This window comes from Falco punctatus, assembly GCF_963210335.1.
Source record: "Falco punctatus genome assembly, chromosome: 12".
NCBI lineage: Eukaryota > Metazoa > Chordata > Aves > Falconiformes > Falconidae > Falco > Falco punctatus.
In genome coordinates, this window is record NC_137592.1 from 18942865 (window position 1) to 18962034 (window position 19170).

General features: G+C 38.4%; 1 protein-coding gene and 1 long non-coding RNA gene across 3 annotated transcripts in view; one reads left to right on the forward strand and one right to left on the reverse strand.

Annotated features, from left to right (window-relative positions):
• Positions 1 to 19170, reverse strand: part of CAMKMT (calmodulin-lysine N-methyltransferase) — a 309341-nt gene that overhangs the window by 40350 nt on the left and 249821 nt on the right. Inside the window, exons 11-12 of one of the 2 annotated variants that reach the window (XM_080408607.1) lie at positions 14885 to 19170; positions 14392 to 14471 (exon numbers count right to left, since the gene is read on the reverse strand). The exon at positions 14885 to 19170 is cut by the window's right edge and continues 32220 nt beyond it. The gene's annotated coding sequence lies outside the window, so the exon portion shown is untranslated. Of the gene's footprint in view, positions 1 to 14366 lie in introns of those variants that run through there. The other variant, XM_080408606.1, reaches the window with a different exon arrangement.
• The window catches only part of LOC308072139, a 53349-nt gene that overhangs the window by 2246 nt on the left and 31933 nt on the right, over positions 1 to 19170 (forward strand). The window contains exon 2 of the long non-coding RNA XR_013931528.1: positions 1 to 19170. This exon is cut by the window's right edge and continues 31933 nt beyond it. This is a non-coding gene — a long non-coding RNA (uncharacterized lncRNA).

Here is a 19170-nt window from a genome sequence, read left to right on the forward strand (position 1 = left end):
GTTAACTGACAAAACAAGACTAAGACAAGATTTCCACATGTGAAATTTGACGATAATATTTTACAAATATATTGATGGATACCATCACTACTATTTAGTATGTATCCAGGAATGATGCTACGGAAGCTCTGCCTACCTCTAGTTTTGGTTAGCAACATTTAGTTTTGCCTATAGGCAATATATATTTCAAAGTATGTCAATTATACTTAAGATACATTAATGCATTTTTAGAGTAATTTCTGTGTCAGTGAAATTATTGCCTGCTCCCCCTCCCCCGCTGTTGCTGTCATACAGAACTATAACCAGTGCTTACATGGCAAAGTAATATTAGGAAACACATTAAAGATGATTTATCAGCTGGAAAAAGGAAAGAGAGCCAAGAGCAGGTGATGAACTCTTCAGAACCACTGCATTAAGCTGAGACAGAAAAGGCTGTTCCATTATTTCAACTGACCTGAAATATATAATCAATTGGGACCAAGTTCCATTCTCATTCACTCTAGCCTAATTATATACTATTTAAATAGCATTACTCCTGGTTTCTACTTACGCAAGTGATCGTCAGACTTTGGCTTTTGTTTGGCCCCATGGAAAACATGATAAAAGAGCCTCACAGAAACTGCAGTTTGCTAAAGCTCCAGGTATGCATTGCTCACTGTCTTTCAGAGGTAAGGTCTTAATTTACAGCCTTCACTGTTTGCAAATGGAGCAGTGTGCTCTTCAGCACAGCTGCTCACTCAAACAGGTAGGATTTAGAGCTAAAAGGTAAAATAAAACCAAAATCTCTAAATCTCCAAACTTAAAAATCAGCCCAGGGACCAGTAAACAGACTTTACAAGTTGTTCAGGGCTGCTTTAATATGCCCAAGGAAAAGATGCTGCTTTAACAAGCAGTCTGCCAAATCCTGTATCAGCTGCAGTTTCCAGATAGAAGTAAAGCGCAGTCCCATGTCGAGCACATTACAGTATCTAATCTGGCAGTCACAATAGGTGACTGATGCAAGATTCTCTCCCAGCAGAAAAAGTATTTGACATGGGAGGTTACTTAGCAACATTTAGACATAGGGCTAAAATGAAAATAGGATGAAAGTTTAATAAGGGAATATAAGAGGACCAAAACTGAAAACTGACCATAATAACAGGAAGAAGTGCAAATAGTATCTTTCCACATAGCCAAGACTCCCACAGGGGATTTACTCATGGGGAGGATAGTCCAAATCTCTTCTTTGGACTCCAGCTAATTTGGTCAGCAGTGGCTGTGATGGGAACCTGCAACATCCCCTTCAGCCCAGCTATCCTGGTGAGCCATCTCTACCATCCTTTTCATCCACTTCCAGGTCAGCCCTGAGGTCAGTGACAGAGGCAACCTGTGTTCACCCTGCACCATGTCAAAATCCCATATCTCTGATATATTTTCCTTTCCTGGGAGCCTGGTGTGGAAGCGCTCAACCTGTGGGAGTGCTCCACCTGCCACTATCCTTGTCTGTAACCTGTAGCTCAGCAATGCGTGCAAATGTTCACTCACACGGTGATTAGCCCTGGGAAAGGAGACAGTATCAAAGAGAATATCTTTTAACAATTCCTTTTGTCAGGAAGGAAACCCAGGAATCCCTCGGCTACATCCTGTGGCAAAACTGATGACCAAAGCTTTCCCTTCACACACTGGTGTTCACTGGGCTCCAGCTGATCTCAGTTATAGGGATGCCACAAGACCAGAATGCCATTATAATAAATTATTTAATAAGGAGAAAAACCACAAATCTGGTTGGTTGTGGATGTTTTTGCGCTGTATACTGTGCAGCACCACAATAGCTTACATTGCCCAATGGTCATTCATCTTTTTGGTAGAAAAATACAAAATGGCTTCCCAAAAGAGAAGATTTTCCAAAGGCTACAAGAAATACATGGACCTACTTTCAGGGTTAATGCTTGGTGTTAGAAAGCTTAGAGCTGGTGAGAGATACTGCATCTCTTACTAACTCATGTTTCCTACACAACAACCAAATTTTATGTACAAACTTTTAAACGAGCCTTCAAGTTCAACAGCTGAAATAATAAGTTTAAAAATCTGCTTTGCTTACTTGCTGTGTTTGAACCATCGCACTGAAAAAATCCCTTTCACTTGAATAAGCAGTTGATCATTTTTCTGAAGTGAATATAGAAGGAACTTGAACTCAAAGGGAGCTGTATGTGGTAATCAGCACATTACTCAGCATAATGAGAAAATCATCTCTGTTTTCCAGAAGCATTAGACTATTGCATGATAGTGGTATTATACTTTAGCAGCACTAATACCTCAACTATGTAAGCGTACTCAGGAAGACAAAAGTTGCTCCCATAAAAGATGGGCAGCACCCGGCATTCCAGGGCTGTTTACACTCCCAAAATATCTCACGAGTCAATTTGTCAGTCTCATTTTTCCAATGATGCAACTATTTATCTCACATGACTAGGTCTATAGAAAGGTCCCCGAAGAGAAGCGGCTGCGGTGCCGCCCGCCGCGTGCGGGGCCAGCTCCCCGCAGCAGCGCCCTCGCCACCGCAACTTCTCTGGGCTGCGGGACAAGCCTTGACTGAAAAGGTCTGGTTTACCTAGGGGACCGGCTCCTCCTCCTCCCCATTTTTATACTACTGTGGGGTTAATAGCTATGTCGTGTGGGGTCAGGGAAGACATCTGTGTCTCAGATAATATGCTTACGGTGATTACCACACATAATTGACTGACCTTCCCTCATTCTTTTCCTGCTGCAGGCCATGGCTGATAGGGTGAGATGCTCCAGAGGAGTTTATTTTCCATCACACACTATTGTGCTGCTGAGCAAATATTTTAGCAAGCTTTGAATGAATCACCTTTCAGGCTTTGGGTTTGACAGTTAAAATATGAAGGCTGTGACCAATCTAATAATATTAGATTTTAAATCAGCTTTGGGAGAAAACATGGGAAAATCCTACTTAAAATCCATTTATAGATACCTAATAAAATCCTGTTTTGAGTGCTGAAGTCAACGTAAATTTTTGAGAATTCCTGTTCTTTCTTTTGCCCTCTCTGTAGGCTTCATCTTCCCACCTCGCTTGCAACATTTTAAGCACTTGAGTGGGTTTGTCTCAAAAAGTATCTGCAAGCCAGGGCGTAATAAATAAATAAATAAATGTTTGTGCATTGCAAGAGCCAAGCTTCTAAGTAGGAAATACTGAGGTCTAATTTAAGATCCTTCCTTCAGGAGAGAACAGTAGAAACCCTTTCTAGTTCATGGGGTTATGTGATAGGAAATTATGACTGTGCTGGACTGTTCTGCATAAATATATATTTCATTTTATAGTTGACAGGAAATAAAAAAAACCCTCACCATTCAACAGCAAAGCAATATTTTCCCCTCATTATATATATCTCTCTATCTTTAAATAGCAAAATTAATTTTTATTTCTAATATATGCTTACAAAAGGAATGGAATAAATATAAGAGGAGTTTTTTAAAAATTCTGCCAAAGAAAAGCTTCATTTGTAACATTAAGATTTTAACTTTCTAATACTGTTTTACTCTGGTTTATCTATCTAGCAATTAGTCTATCAATCTGTACATAACATACTCCCACAGGAAACAGTCTTTTTTTAAACATACATATAGATATATGCATGTCCCAGGTTAGATTGTGAGTGATTAAAGCTTTGTACAAGGAATATTCATCTCTATTAGGGAAACAAGTCAATACATAGAGTTGTCTGTACACCACCACCTCCCCCCCCCCCCCCCCCCCCGCCCATGCACACCTACTTTCTCCCTCCTTTTAAAACCCTTTTGTCACATGGAAAATAATCTTTACCACGCACCGCCAGTGAGTATTTATGGCCTGTACTCAGAATTTCAAACTGCAGCAATTTCACTGGGACCTAATAGGCGGAATGATATGATACATTGAACAAATACATCTGTTCTTACTCCTGCGGCTGAAAGCTAACATTTGTGCAAATGAATGTTCCAGCACTATAGCCAAAAAATATTCCCAACCCCAGTAGTTCCTCCATTTTAATTTGTCCAACAACATAATCCACGTTCCTAGCTGCCATTTATAGAAATCCATTTGGAACTGCCATCATCTTTCAAACATTTAATATAATTCATCCTCCCCCCAAAATGTAGCAACTGCTTAACAGGGAAAAATATACATATTCTAAATGTATGGGTGATCTTTCGACAAATCTCAGCATCACTTCATAATTATATACTACAAGTTTTAATTAACTAAAGCTCTGAAAATCATAATGCCTTATTAAAATGCAATTAATCCTTTGATTAAAAAACAAAAAGCACAAGTATTTACAACAAAAACACAAGTAGAATAATTACAAATATCATGTACCCATTTCTTTTATTTGGGTGTCACTTATGATGTCTCACGTTCCCTTCATTAATTCAAATACACACATTATCTCAAATCCACAGCAGACTGAGTGACAGTGGCCACCAAACACACAGCACTATATCCTATTGATTTCTGCAAATCCTGAACAATGCCATTTGCATGCTTGTTTCTGTAATAATAAAGATATGCCATTCAGAATTAAAGCACCGGCCAGACTAGTGGCAACTAATTGTGTTGTGTGTAATGAGTGCAATTTCAATTTGATATAACCCTCAGCTTTTCTTACAGCACTCGCTAAGTACTTTCAAGTCTTTGTGGGGAAATAATTGATTTTTTTGTGCTGTGGGCACAAGAAAATTATTATGATCTTTTGAATAATGCCAAAGAAAGGACCATGAATGATTTAAATTGGTATATGAAGAAGGCTTCACTGTGGATTGCAGTTTGACTGACATCCTACTAATGTAGTATCTAGATTAGCAATTTTTAAGGAGGCAGCTAATATAAAACTGGTAAAACGGAAAACATTGCTAACAGGGATTTTGTATTTGTTATTCAGTGAGGAATGACAATATGGGGATTTAAGGCATGTCAGACAAACACTATACTATTACATAATTGCCCTCGCTCTTTTCTTTTATGGCACATGTATTGAAGGGTATGTTTCAATTGATAAATTACACATTTAAAATATGTAGATACAATGGTACAGTGCTAGGTTATCACAGCAGCTAAAGTCCACTGGATATGTCGATCTGTAACCACCATGTACAAAACCTTTTGTTTTGCCCGATTGTGACAGGAAGGTTAGTAAACTTCCAAAAATTACTCTCCTGAAGAACGGAGATAATTGCCTTTCCTTTTAAAGAAAGGAAATTTTTTCCTAAACTGCTACCCATACCAGAGCACCATCCTGCCCATTTTATCCCTTGCATTGTAAGTTTTATTTAAGAACGAAAAGTCAGAAACAGGTCTTAGTCATCTAAAGCAGCACCCCAACCCACATTCAACCAAATAGCCTCCTGTACATAACTAATTGTAGATTGTTTCAACCTGAAATCAATCTCCCTCTCTCCTCTCTTTTTCTTCTTAAACAACAAATACATTTTATGTAGCAAAAGTGGTGAATAAATAAGGACATTATCCACATTCCACCTTAAAATGCATACCTTCCAAATCTTATTCTTCAGAGGAGGGAATGTTGTTAATTTAGTTGGTCATAACTAAATAGTTTCTAATCTGGAGCAGGAGTCTGCTGAGAATATTGGACAGTTTAAAGGTTAATCACCATCGCCTGGTTACACAAGTGAGGCAGAACTAATTCCTCCAAAGGCAAATGGCTTGCAGTTTTATCAGCAGTGCAGATTAGAAGTGTTAATATACAGAATAGAATGGATGCTCAAGGGCCAGTTTTCCCTTATCGGCAAACTTTGCAACAGAACTCAGCTACTGCACAACCTCTGCACTTTCTATAATAAGGCCCCTCATTTTGCCTCTCGAGCAGAACTATCAAACAATCCTCCCCAAACCACTGCCACCAAAATCAGGGTATTACAGACCACAGCTAATTGGAAGATCACTATAATGAAGTAAAAGATAAAATACTTTGGCTGCTGGCCTAAAATGTGGATCAGCACAACATAGGAAGCTATCTGGCTATGTCACATTCTGAGAGATTTACATAAACAATAAACTCAAACCAACTGCCCCCCAAAATACATCTTTGTTTACAGTAAATGCAACCTAAAGCACTGGTTATAAAAAGTGGGGGGATTTACATATTCAGTATTATTATTAACAGAGTAGACTCTGCTGCCACTATACCATACATATGTAACTTGATGTGTGTCTTTTAAGTGTATGCTCTGCAAGGAAAAAAAAAAAGGTAGGATATGTAAGTGCACATGTTGTACATGTTGTAAAATATTTACATATTTATGCTGTTCAGTGTACGCTAGAATATATTTACTACTGCAGCACATCACAGCACACAGGCTCTTAATTGACTTTTCCAAGCTGTTCTATGCTGCAGGTGTTTTCCATCAGAAAAAGAAAGGAAAGGGGAAGATCCATCAGTGTTGCATGCTATTTCCCAAATAAAACATGCTGACAGAAAATCCTACCTAAAAAGACAAGAAAAAGAAAAGGTACTTTGTGTAAATCCATCAAGGAGAAAAATGGGCAATTCTTCTCAACAAATAAGAAGAATAGTTCAGAGAAAAGTCATGTAAAATATTACAGTAATCATCTTTTGTAAAAAAAATGGGGATAATAAGCCTACATTACAAACACCGAGCCTGAGCCTGCTCCTGCTGAAGGAGCGGGGACTTCTGCCACCAACAGCGGCAGGCTCCAGATAGGCTTCTTAAGTTCTCTTGGAGCTTTGATAAAATTTTCCAGGCTGTCCCCTCTGCACTCTTCCCGAGTCACCAACACATTAAACGTTTGCCCCATCCATCCTCTTATGCCACCCCACCTGGGCTCCAACCAAGGAGAAAGCATTTAATTTCAGGGCACCAAGTAAGTCACATTCATATCTAAGTTCAGTTCAGGAGGGGGAAGCAGAACATCCTGAAATTAGATGTTTTCCTGAATTAAAAGGCTGATATTTTTCATGTGAGACATGTAGCTTTTTAACCAACTGAAGAAAATCTGATTCCTTCTGAGGCTGCCACAGAAGAAGGGTTTTTTTTGAGAAACTTTTCCTTGGCCATGAGCCACTAGGTGATATACACCACATAACTGTCAAACTTTGCCAGGGAAGCAGCAAAAGGAACACGGAAAATAAGTAGAAAATAGAACACTCAGTCTCAAATATTGCCTACTACAATATATATATATAGGAAACTGGAACTGGAGAACTACAAAACCTTGCTAGCTAGCAACAGAAAACACTCTTTCACACACACATTTTGATTTTCTCTAAGAGTAACTTATTTACATACATGAAAGTATAACCTCAAGCACATGAAGTGTAACATGGGTAGAATGGAGCAATCTGATTTTGAGAAGGATTTGTGATTGGACAGAGAGTTTCTCTCGCTTACTATTTCAGAATATAAAAATACACCTATCTAGACTCACACTCCATCATCACTGTCATCAGAGCAAAGATACTCTCAAATCCTTACAGTTCAAAACATAAAAATGCCTTGTTGTCATCATACCCTGTTGGCATCTCCCCCCTCTTTTGAAAGCTTGGCTAAACCTGAACTTTACAGTGTCACCTGAGAGGCTACAGCTCTGGAGAGACCATAAGATGCATAGCTGCGCTGGCCAAGGAGCCACCTATCAGGGTCAAGGTTGACACATTCCTGATCCCTCAAGGCACATCAGCTCATCTTCACTGACACAGAATCACACAAAAAGGGAGATGGTTTCTATAGCAAGGATCATAACTATTTAAGGGGAAAACCACAGTAAAAAAAATTCTTTTCAAGTAATAAAGTGGAGAAATTGCAGGCTACTCATAAAACACCCTTTCACAAATAAACCACAGCCGAAGTTTGGCTCTGGTCTCGTGGTGTAACTGGATGTAGGTGCATTGCAGAGATCTAATCACAAGATGAAATTGAATACAGCTTCATCACCAAGCAGATTAGATAAAAACATTCATAGCTACTGCCGTGGGCATAGGCAGAAACCATTAAGGACTCAAAAGGACTTGCAGATCGAGAATGTCGATACTAAAAGCTTGGAAAATTTCATTAAAAGTGAACACTAAAGACTAGCACTGACAATCCCCTTCCCTCATGTGGGTCTCATCCCATTAGAAGACTTTACCAACTATGGAGGGGGTCCAGCACCCCCTTACAGATTGGTCTAAAAATTTCTCCAGCACATTTGGCACTTTGTTCAGGAAATAAAGACATTTACCATCACTTCAAAAAATGACTCTACTGCCCCCAGAAATTAAGATTATAAACTTCACCCTGACTGAAACAATCTTACTAAAACTTTTCATTAGAAAAATAGCCAGCTGCGCGATCAGATGATGCCAGTGAGGATTCATAAATTATTAGGCACCAGGAGCAATGTATTGATCGAATGAGGCAGTTTGAGGGACACACCAAACCTACTGATAGGTAACAGAATATCTCCCACCCTACAAAATCCATGCATATGCTCATAGAAAAAAACCTCACAACATGTTAGAGAAAACATGCAGATGTCTGAGAAACATTTGATTGTGGTTACCTTGGAGTACTCCTCACTACTCAAACACAATAAACCCAACACAAATTCATAAATTCAGCAGTTTGGGTTCTTCTGGAGCTTTTCAAAAAAGCCTTCCTTTTCCTATCTTTCCAATGCAAGAAATAAAATTAAAGAGACACAGGACAAAAGCACAGGCTACAGAGGAAGGTATCTGTTGACCACATTCACCAGTATCTTCTTTCTGCTTGTGGACAACATTGCCTCATTTGTGGATAGTGTTGCTGTTCATCAAGCACTAACATAGCTCTGGAGGGAATAATCATGTCCTGGCAGGAGGCTGTCCAAAATGACCCATTAGAGTTTTTCTGTCTTCAACATTTCCAACTACAGGATTCTTGGAAGCCAATGATTTGAACCTAGTGATTCAGAACAGCAGGAGATATAACTGGTTACAGTAGGCACAGAAAATAAAAGATTTTCTCTGTCTAGCCATGCAGGTCCTCACACAAGCCCTGTCATCAGAATATTCAAGTGCCTTTGTTTGCAAGCACTTAGAGTCAGGAAGTTTTGTTGTATATATATTTGCATTTGGTTAATTTTGCATATTTGCCATATAAGGGAAAATGTAAATGAGTGGCATGGTCTCAGAGAGTTAATCTGTATCATTATAAACAATGGATAAATTTCACTAAAACAAAAAGGAAAAGGAAATGTTTGAAAAAAATCAAGGAAGAAAAACGCAAGAATCTATTGTAATCTGGTCTGAGAGCAATCTAACTGAAATTGCCACGGAACAGGTATATCATTTCATGTCTGTCTGCTCCTTGGCAAGGTTGAAAAATGTCCATGGGCTTCTGTCAGTTATTCTCCTCTTATTCAGAACTGCATAATTCAAAGGTAATCACCTGTTTCTTTGCCTCTAGCGCCCTGCCTGAACAGTTTGAGTATCTCCTCATTCAGCCCACAGGCTACTCTTTTATCAACAGTTTATTAGTGTCCTACCCTGCCAAAACCTCCTCTCTTATTTTGTCTCAGATCACAGTACCTGCACAGATATTTTAAAGAAAACATGCCAATATTTTGAACATATCCTCACTTCTCATCATATACCTGGAAATCACCAGATTCATTCTAGATCTACTGTATTAATGAAGACACAGAGGAAGTATTACCCTTGAGTTTCTATAACATTAGTCACTTTTTGCTACAAAATCCAGGTGCCCAACTCCCATGCAGCATCAGTTAGTAGATACTGTAAATTTACATAGCCTCAAGGGAAGACTGGGCAACCCCACAGAACAGAAATGTATGGGGGGGTTTAAGTACTTCAGAACTACACCCATTTCAGGAAATTCTTCAGCTGCCAGTAACTGAGAGCCAGGAGAATACGTTGGAGGAGGCACCAGATATGTGAGGCCAGTTCTCTACTCTTCCCTGCATACCCACTTATGGCTATTGTTGGAGCCAGGATATTGGGCTACACTGACCTTTGTTCTGAACCAGTATGCCTCTTATGTTCTTATTATGTTCTTATGTTAAGCAGGAAAAGAATTTAGCCTCTGGATAACACCCGGTTGTGCTTGAATTCAGCAGCAAAATTCCTTTTCTCTTTATTGTTTTGGTTTTGGAAAATTAATTACAAAAGAAAAAAACAAAACCATGACCACCAGTATATGAGCTGGCACCAGACATAGAAGATTCATTTTGTTGTCACTAAGAACTTCACAGGATTTTTTAAAATCTACATGGATAGGTATTCTTTTTTTTTTGATCCTGAAAAAACATGTTAGCCAACCTGTGCTACAGATTCCAGTAAAATGCACCATTATGAAGGCATTTGAAACAGTCCTCTGCACCATCCTTCCCAAAAAAGTATTCAATAGCAAGAATTCCCAAGTCTGAAGTCTCAAGAGATTTATTTTAGGCAGGATAGTTCTGTTTGTGGCCTTGCAACCTTCATCAGAATACATGATTTCTAAGGTCTTTAGAACCAAACTGGGCTCATCCAGACACTGGCAATTTTGTTCCAATTCTTACAGTGATATTGCTGGTTTATAATATTTCTTTGAATCATGTCATTTTACAAGGACACAATTTTAACGCTGTCTGTCCAGATGGAGCTTCAGCCCACTACATCGGTGAAATCTTTTGGAGAAGCATAATGAGTTATGGAAATACTTTGAATCTCTCAGTGATTATCAAGTTTGAGTTTCTCACTGTCTAGAACAAATTCTGTTCCACGTTCTACATGGAAAGATAAGAATTTATGTATTTCTGGAAGCCAAGATAACAAACAGTTAAAAAAAATAAAAGCAAAAAAAAGGATCTACGTAAACACTGTCAATAAAAACTGAGATATGTTGAAGACAATAATATCTTGCATCAAGGGGTCAGGATGCCTTACAGAAGGTTTTAAAAAGATACAGAAAAAGGGCAACAGGAACTACCGAGATCTGATTGCAAGACTGGGATTTTTGGGTCATAAGATTTTAATCCTATGTTAAAATGGACATGCAGACACTGTCTTTTACCAGGAATTTTATTTCCTCCACACATCACAGTTTGAACCTGGAAAGCAATCATGCACAGTTGCTTATTTAGGTGGAACTGTACAAGCTGAAGTGAAATCAGAAAAACCCATACATAATAGCAGCAAAACAGAAGTGTCTTAATTCTAACTGTTTCTGAGCTTGGCATAAGAATAAGGAAATTAGAACATGATGAATATTAATATTTAGATTGCCTGTGCATCAAAAGGTGAAACATCTCAGAAACGCTACCTCTGCTGGGCATACCAACCTTTTGTTCTTTGATTTAAGTTATACAAACAGTAGTAGATAAATATACATGTGGAGCTCAAAAAGCTACAGTATTTCACAGTGTCACATCTAGTGAGGGATTCTTTTGATTCCCCCCCCCCCGACCTGTTCTCCTGCACAATTTCTTTATGCCTCATTTGCTATAAAAATATTGGTCAATGAACAACTAGACATTTTTCATTGTATAACTGAGAGCAAACTGTCTTTTAGGTTTGTTTTCATTTCCCATGTATCTTAACTTTCATAAAGCCTGGTTACATCAATACAGTCTATTTATTTATGGAACTATATTTGCATAATTATTTATTCATACTTTAATTATTAGAAACCCAGAAATTTACTACAATACATTTGAGAGAAAAGCTTCACGGAAAATTCAAACATGAATGAAACTGATGTGCTCTGTTTCAAGATGTGTCTAACTTCAAGCACATCAGTAGGACTGCTCTTCTGTTCACATTTACCTAGAGCACCTTCTGAACTGGAGATGTAAATGCGTGAGGTGGGGGTAGAGAGTGCTTAAGTTTTTAAAAGTCCATTACATCTGTCACCTCTTCCATGAGAGGCTTAATACAACATGTAAAGTTTATGTAAATGAATTTAACTGATTTTTGGAAAACCCATAGAAAAAATACAAAAAAATTGCACTATTTGCAAGAGATAATTTTTATGGTTTTGGAAGAAATACAATGTTAAAAAAGCCCCATATCTAGCTACTTTACTCTTGTTAAGGTCATCCTATTGAACAACCCCCCAAAGAGAATTATCAATATTTTCTAGCACTTTAAACTAGCAAAAATAATCAGAATGGGAATGACCTTTTTATATGGCAGAGAAGACAGAGTGATACCAAATGTTGGCTGCTGTTATTGAGCAAGTCAGCAGGTAAAGCCTACTAATGGGTTAAATGTCTGGAAGGAGGAGATGGCATTTACATTAGAGATGGATATGATTGCAATAGTAAAATAATCTGTCTATTTCTTGGAAAAAACGTAATGAAAATGAACAAGCCCATTCAACAGATATTCCTGGTGAATGCCAACAAGGTAATATTTGGAGCAACAGCTTGTTTTTTTCACAGGAGTTCTTACAGACTTTATAAAAGCACCTGCCCCATGTTTGCTATCTAATGGGTAACAGGGGAATTCACAAGTTTTTGAAGCACTTCTCACATCCAGCTCTATTTCCATCCTGATTGTAAAAGTAGATTATTTTACATGGCACCCAGAGGAGGGCTGTAGAGGCATAACAGCTCACTGGCTGAACTTCCATGTAAGCGAGAAAGAGTTAGATGTTAAGGAAGAGAATGAGTAGTATAGGCTGACTTGCTCTGTCAGAAGTGATGAGCCCTTTGTTATTTGTGTTGGCAGCCTGGCTGAGCAGTTAGGTGTTAAGCTAGTGGAAAACTGGGAGGGAGCAAAAGAAAGCTGAACATCATCTTTGTAACTGTTCTTAATCTTAAAATACAAGTTCCTCTACTTAGCTCTGTGGTGCAAGCTCTTCTCTCAAGCACAAACTTCATTACCATTGTGTATGCCTTCATCATCTCTAATTTAAAGTAGCATCAGAAACTCAAATTGTTGCAGTGTAAGAGGTTTGCAAAACAGTTTGTCTGACTGGGATCTATGCTGGCCACCAACTGGGTTTCCTGTTGGCATTTTAGGTTGTTAGAGCTGTGCTGGTGATTTACCAGTGGGGGAGGGAGCTGACTGGGAGGTACCTTTCTTCCCCTGTTAACAAGACTCAGGATAGCACATGCTCGATAACATGTGAAAGGGTAGCTTGGTGCTGGCCACGCTGCCTCTCATCAATAGAGTGACTGTATCCACCCTAAAAGCCCTAAATGGCATTCGGCTTGTGAAGAGGTTGCCTCCCTCCTGTTTAAATGGAGCAGTGGTAATCAGTGAGAGTGCTTAACCTGAAGGAGGATATGAGATCAGGAACTTGGTCTCAAAAATTCTTCCCTTTTGAAGCAGATGCCCATGAACAATAAAAGCAACAAAGAAAATGAAAATTCCATTTTGCAGAGGTTTTAGAGGTCTCACCTTATGAGGGGTTTTAAAACTCCAGCCAAGAGCAAAATGCCCAAACAAGCTGAAGATTTGGGGCACTAAAAATAAAGTAAGTTTTACTTTCAGTTAGTTCAGGTGTTTCACTAAACATTAACTTCTAATTTTTACATCATGCTACAGCACCTAAGAATGTGTAAAGACATTTAAAAGAAAAAAGTTTGGAAAGAGGAAAATGAAATGACTGTATTCTCAAAGATATCAAAACAAGATGTTATGACAGTGCCAGGACATTTTAACCATAAACTTTCTTCAGGAAATTGACATGATTTCATAAAGCATTTTGATTTTCACTAATCGCATTTACTTTAGTAATACAATACCAAGAACAGACAGAAGGATAGAATGACGCATACTTATCAAGCAAAATGTTGGTTTATTTTAATCTATTCCATTATCAGAAGCATAGCTCACCTCTAGATAAGAAAGTGTTATGCAGAAATACTCGGTGGAAGAAACTGTGCCATCGAAAGTGGGAGGAGGGAACTGGGAAAAGTAGAACCTTGTGATGAAGCAGATGGAATGAAAATATTTGGCAAATGTCAGTGCTGGGCTATCTATTTTATTATATAGCTGTTTATGTTTCTCTAGTATGAAGAGCCAAATAGTTTGGCCAATATCTACATGGGCACATTGAAATTAATATATAAGCATCAAAAAGCATTGCACTGAGATTTTTAGCTCCTGCCCCGCCCCCCCAAAATCTTAGTAAAGCTGGCACTGTCAAACTATGAAAGGCCTTGATGTCCCCTTTGAAAGATGGCACTTTGCCCTTCCCTCCTTGACATTACTCTTCCTAGTTTCCTCCACATAGCATGCATTCACTGGAGGGCCTGGGATTATCCCAGTAGCTGGGATCAGAGTTTTTCCGCCAGCAGACCTAATACCTACAAGCTATTCAGTATATGAAAGACCCACTATGGGAGGACAGTTAATGGGGAGAGGAAAAACAAATCTGACCTGGAAACTGCACATTATTTCCATGGAAGCGTTTCTTCCTAGCATCACACATTGGGAACAAGAGCTATGGTAACTTCTTCAACACCAGAAAGAGTTCTTGAATTCCTGAAAGCAAAAGTAAATTAAAATTGTAAAAACTAGTTATGACAAATAGATTTGTATATATAAAATATTCAAGGCAAGCATCTAGCAAAAGAATATAGGGAAAAAGCATTGGGAGGAAGGAGAAGTAGAGAAATTAAAGGGAGGCAAAGGAAACTACAGCAATGTGTCACTAAGTGTTTGGCATCTCCGTGCTCTGACTAGTATGGCATAATTAAAGGATCATAGAATCATAGAATTGTTTAGGTTGGAAAAGACCTTTAAGATCATCGAGTCCAACTGGATATAAAAGGCCTTTATATTTCTATCCCAGCAGTGCAAAACTGAAAACAATGAACTGCTTTTTCATAGCACCAAACTACCTTTCCCACTCTCCTTATTCCCATCTCTGAAATTCTGCTTGAGTTCATCTTTACCTTGACCTTGCTTCTGCTGAAATCCTTGTTCACGTCTTAATCACTTCGCATCTTGAATAGTGCAATTCCTTCTATGGTCTGCCTAAATCCCAACTCTCTCTAAATGTCAAGAGGTCCAGAATGGTGCAGTCAGATTATTTTCTTGCTCCATGCATGGATAAACAATATGATAGAAGATGTGTTTACGTAGTAAAATTGAGAAGCTGCAATAGGAAAAGAGTGAGGTGATTGTATGTAGAGCAGGAATGGCAGACAACATACACAGCAGCTAAAACCTGTCTAATGTACTCAGACACTACTGTGACAGTTGAAGACCCACACATCAAGAACAAAATATTTGTTTACTCAAACAGAAATTGCACCAAGATCAAGAAACCCGAAAACCCCAGGCTTTTCTATCATTGAGGCAACAGACCTCTAACAAGTGCCTTTGCCTCCCAAAACAGTAACATGTACTTCATAGCAAAATAGACTCTGAGATCTTCAAAAGCACAATGCAACTGCTGTATAGGAAAAGGCTATCGCTCTCTGCAGTCAACGAGACAGCCAACTGTTCAGGCTTGCTTGTTCTGCCAAAAAGCTACTATGCTGCATTTTGTTAACTGTGAAGAACCTGTGTAAAGAAATTATTTGCCAGCAGAAGCTAGAGCAGAAGTGCCCTATATCAGATCCTGTTGTTTCACAGTGATGCTGGATCCTAAAAATTAACTGCTTCAGGGAGATTTGTTATTTAAGTCTTCTTGCTTTTCTGGGAATTATGTGAGTTGTTCCGTACTAAAACAAAGAAATGAAGTATATAGAGGTTAAGAAAGTTCAGATGCCTGTAGCTTTGCCTGAAATTAAGGAGACACTGCAAATACTTGACTTCTCTGGAATCAGGGAGAACAGCTGTCTAATATTGCCTAGAATACCTGCAGCAGAATAGGTTTTTATCCCATATTTATTATTATACACTCAATAACAAAACTACTATGAGGAAAGCATGACACCACCTTCTTTTCTTAAATCATCCTGGCTCTTACAATGCCTCTGACAATCTTTTCTAGTAAAGTTAACCAAAGAAATGTATCCTGTTTACATTTAAAAAGCCCCCTCAAAGTGATGTTTTTAACTCATGAATGCAAAAGACCACTTCAGATACCTCATCCATTGTTTCTATATATTCCAGAATCATGTTCAGCTTTGTAAAAAAGCATTTCCCTCACCTGAATGGCAATTAGAAAACTTAAAAGGAAGAAATAAATCCTACCCTGAAACAACACATCTCAAGAATGCTCACAAACCAGTAAACCAAAACAGCATGGTTTTATGATTGAAATATTTAATTTCAGTAGCTTTAATAATTTAAAATTATTTTTCCCTATTGACTCAAATCTGTGAATAAATACTAATTCTAAGTCAAGAAGCAGAAAATTCCCAAGAAACAGCCTAGAAGCTAATTTCAGGTCCAAAAGTTACTGAAACTAACCCTTTCCTGAAAAGAAGTACCTGTCCCCATCTTTGTTCTTCAGTTTGCTTAAAAAAACCCCAAACCCTCAACCAGCTGTAGCTGTTTCTGCAAAACCAGTTAGCAAATTAGTTTCTGCCCACCTGTAGTTGCTCCTTCCAACAACAGGCATAGGCTTGGAACTGGGCGGTGACCTTGCTGCTGAAGATGGAGCTGAGTGCCCTACAGCTCGTTTCAGCCTGGTTACATGCCTGTCTAAGCCAATTTTCAATTATTTCAGGTGCAAGTTTTAACACGTGCAGTAGCCCTCCCACTTTGTTTCCTCTCCTAATTACCATATGAAGACTTGCATCGGATGCCCCCAGGCATTTTGCAAATGCAAGGATTTTCAATTACCCATCCTTCTGACAAGGCATCATGTCATCTTTGTACAGCAGATTTAGATTTGTGAATGGGGGCTTGTGTGTCATTGTTGCTAGCAATTTATAACAGTAATAACTGTCCCCATCCTGCAGAATGCTGAGCAGTGTCCAGCTGTATCCTCTTGAGTCAGCTCTGCTTTCCCTCCACAAATATTCCTGGATCTACCTGTAGTGCCAACTGTGGACAGGTATTTTTTCAACAGTGGTTCCGCATCAGTGAGGATGTATTTCACCGGCACTGTTCCTATGTGTGCAAATGGAAAACCTAACTATGGAGCCAACAATATCTGAGGGATTAATATGATTTCTCATTAACGAGAACCCTGTAACCTTTGGTATGGGATATATTTAGCCTGTTCATTCTCTTTTTTTTGAGTGTGTGAAGTATTTTCTACAACATGCTGTGATTTCTGGCCTATTGATTAATGGGTCTTTCCACCACAAGCAATCTTAATCTTTCTTAATTGCCTTAATGGCTGCATGGCCTCTCTTTTATACTCTCTGCCCACTATGTTGTTGTTGCAAATGCTTTTGTATCTTAACTTCGTGACTATACTAAGGACTTAAAGGAGACTGACTGTGAAGTCTATTGTTGCTCTTGTTCTTTCCTTTCTTTAAATTCCTGTTTCAGGCTCCTAATTTATGTAGGTAATTTTTTGATGTAATTGTGTGAATGTGCATAAATTAAAAAAACAATTGTCCAAATGTCATCAATAAAGGAGTTGATTTTTTTTTTAAATTCATAGTATAGTTCTTCTTTTAGTTCCAGAGATCTGCAGTGGAGATAAGCAGATTTATGTAGCTTGTTGTTCAAAGCTGAAATACTAAAATTCATAGCTGGTGTTCCAATACAGTTGTGAAAATCCCCCTTATAGAGTTTGTAGAAGACTTGGGTCAGTCTGCCCTGAAAGTGTTTGATGTGACACACAGAATAAAAGATGATGAGTCCACAAATAGATCTCTGGTTTGTGTTTCTGGGGTTTATTTTGAAACAAAAGGGAAGAAGAGACAAGGAGCTATTAGTTTTTTTTTTTACAGTACATGTCACTTAAATTGCATAATGTCTAGGTCAGTAATATTTGTTGACCACTGTGTTTTATTTGTGGTGTTGAACAGAAGGCCAGAAGACAGACCAAGTAAATGATGAACTTAGACTTGCCCTGTCAGCTTACTGACTTAATTTTCAACCTACTTTTTCTCTACATGAAGAGGTGGAATGCTGGCAGAAATATATGGACCCCACATATCATCATCAGCCTGTGGACTACATGCGGCATCATCACACAAGGTTGCACTTGCACAGGTCAGACACTTGCAAGAGATGTACCCATGTAAGAGAATAACTGTAATGAGAGCTGTCATTAACATCCATAAGTGACCCTAGACACAAATATATTGGCTCACAAACTCTACCCAGGATACAACCTTTTGCAAGAAGGAAAGAAGGAAAAGGTTTAGGAAAGATTTCATCTAAGTGATGGCAGTAGCTAAATCTGAAGTTATTTATTTGCCTGACACCAAGTTATTCCCAGCTACTTCCAAATCTAGATCTAGTCTAGAGCCAACTGTGCAAAATCAAAGGCAAAACTGTGAAGGCAGCAACGTCTATGGAAATAATTTCACTCCTCTCAGAAGGGAGAAGGTAATGCACAGTAATTGCAATACCCACAAACAGAAAATCTTTAAAACTGTCAGTAGTCCAGAAATGTGTCACTTAGACCACTGTAATTATGGGAGAAAAGGTGACATTCGGGGCTGGAAAAAGAAACATGCTTGTGGTAGAGGCTTTTTACAGGGAAATGTCACCTGTTTAAAAGCTGTTCAGAATTTTGGCAAGTTAGAAATAATCATGGCTGACATTACTTGGCAAAGAGCAGATGAAAAGATCAAAACTGGATAGCAGATAAAAGCAATCTGACCCATGGTTCCATCTTTCAATTTACAATAGCAGCAGCAATGTCAAACACTGCAAATGCTGACAACCAGTGTAGTATGAGCAGGTACAAAAGTAGAGGGAAAGTGCTAAGCGTCAATAACAAAAAAATCACGCTGGCAATTTGAAGAAGAGAGCAGTGTGTTGCACCCAAGTAGAAATATATGCATAAATAATACATTATTTGCTTAATTTTTGTGGAATATTAAATGTTAACAGCTAAGATTTACTAAGCTTTCCTAAGATTTATGGTGACCTCTGCAATGTTACACTTCATCCTTTCCTCTACCATGTATGTATCGCACAAACGGAAGCAAGCTTTGATCCTGTGGTAAAACAACTAAATCCAGGCATCATAAAGCCTGCCTAACACAGAGGCCAAATTTCAGTTGGAAGCTTGATTAAAAATCCTAATTCCATATTTCTATCTAAATAACATTTTAAAAATATTATTTTCTGTACACAGTTCCCTAGGATGACTTTT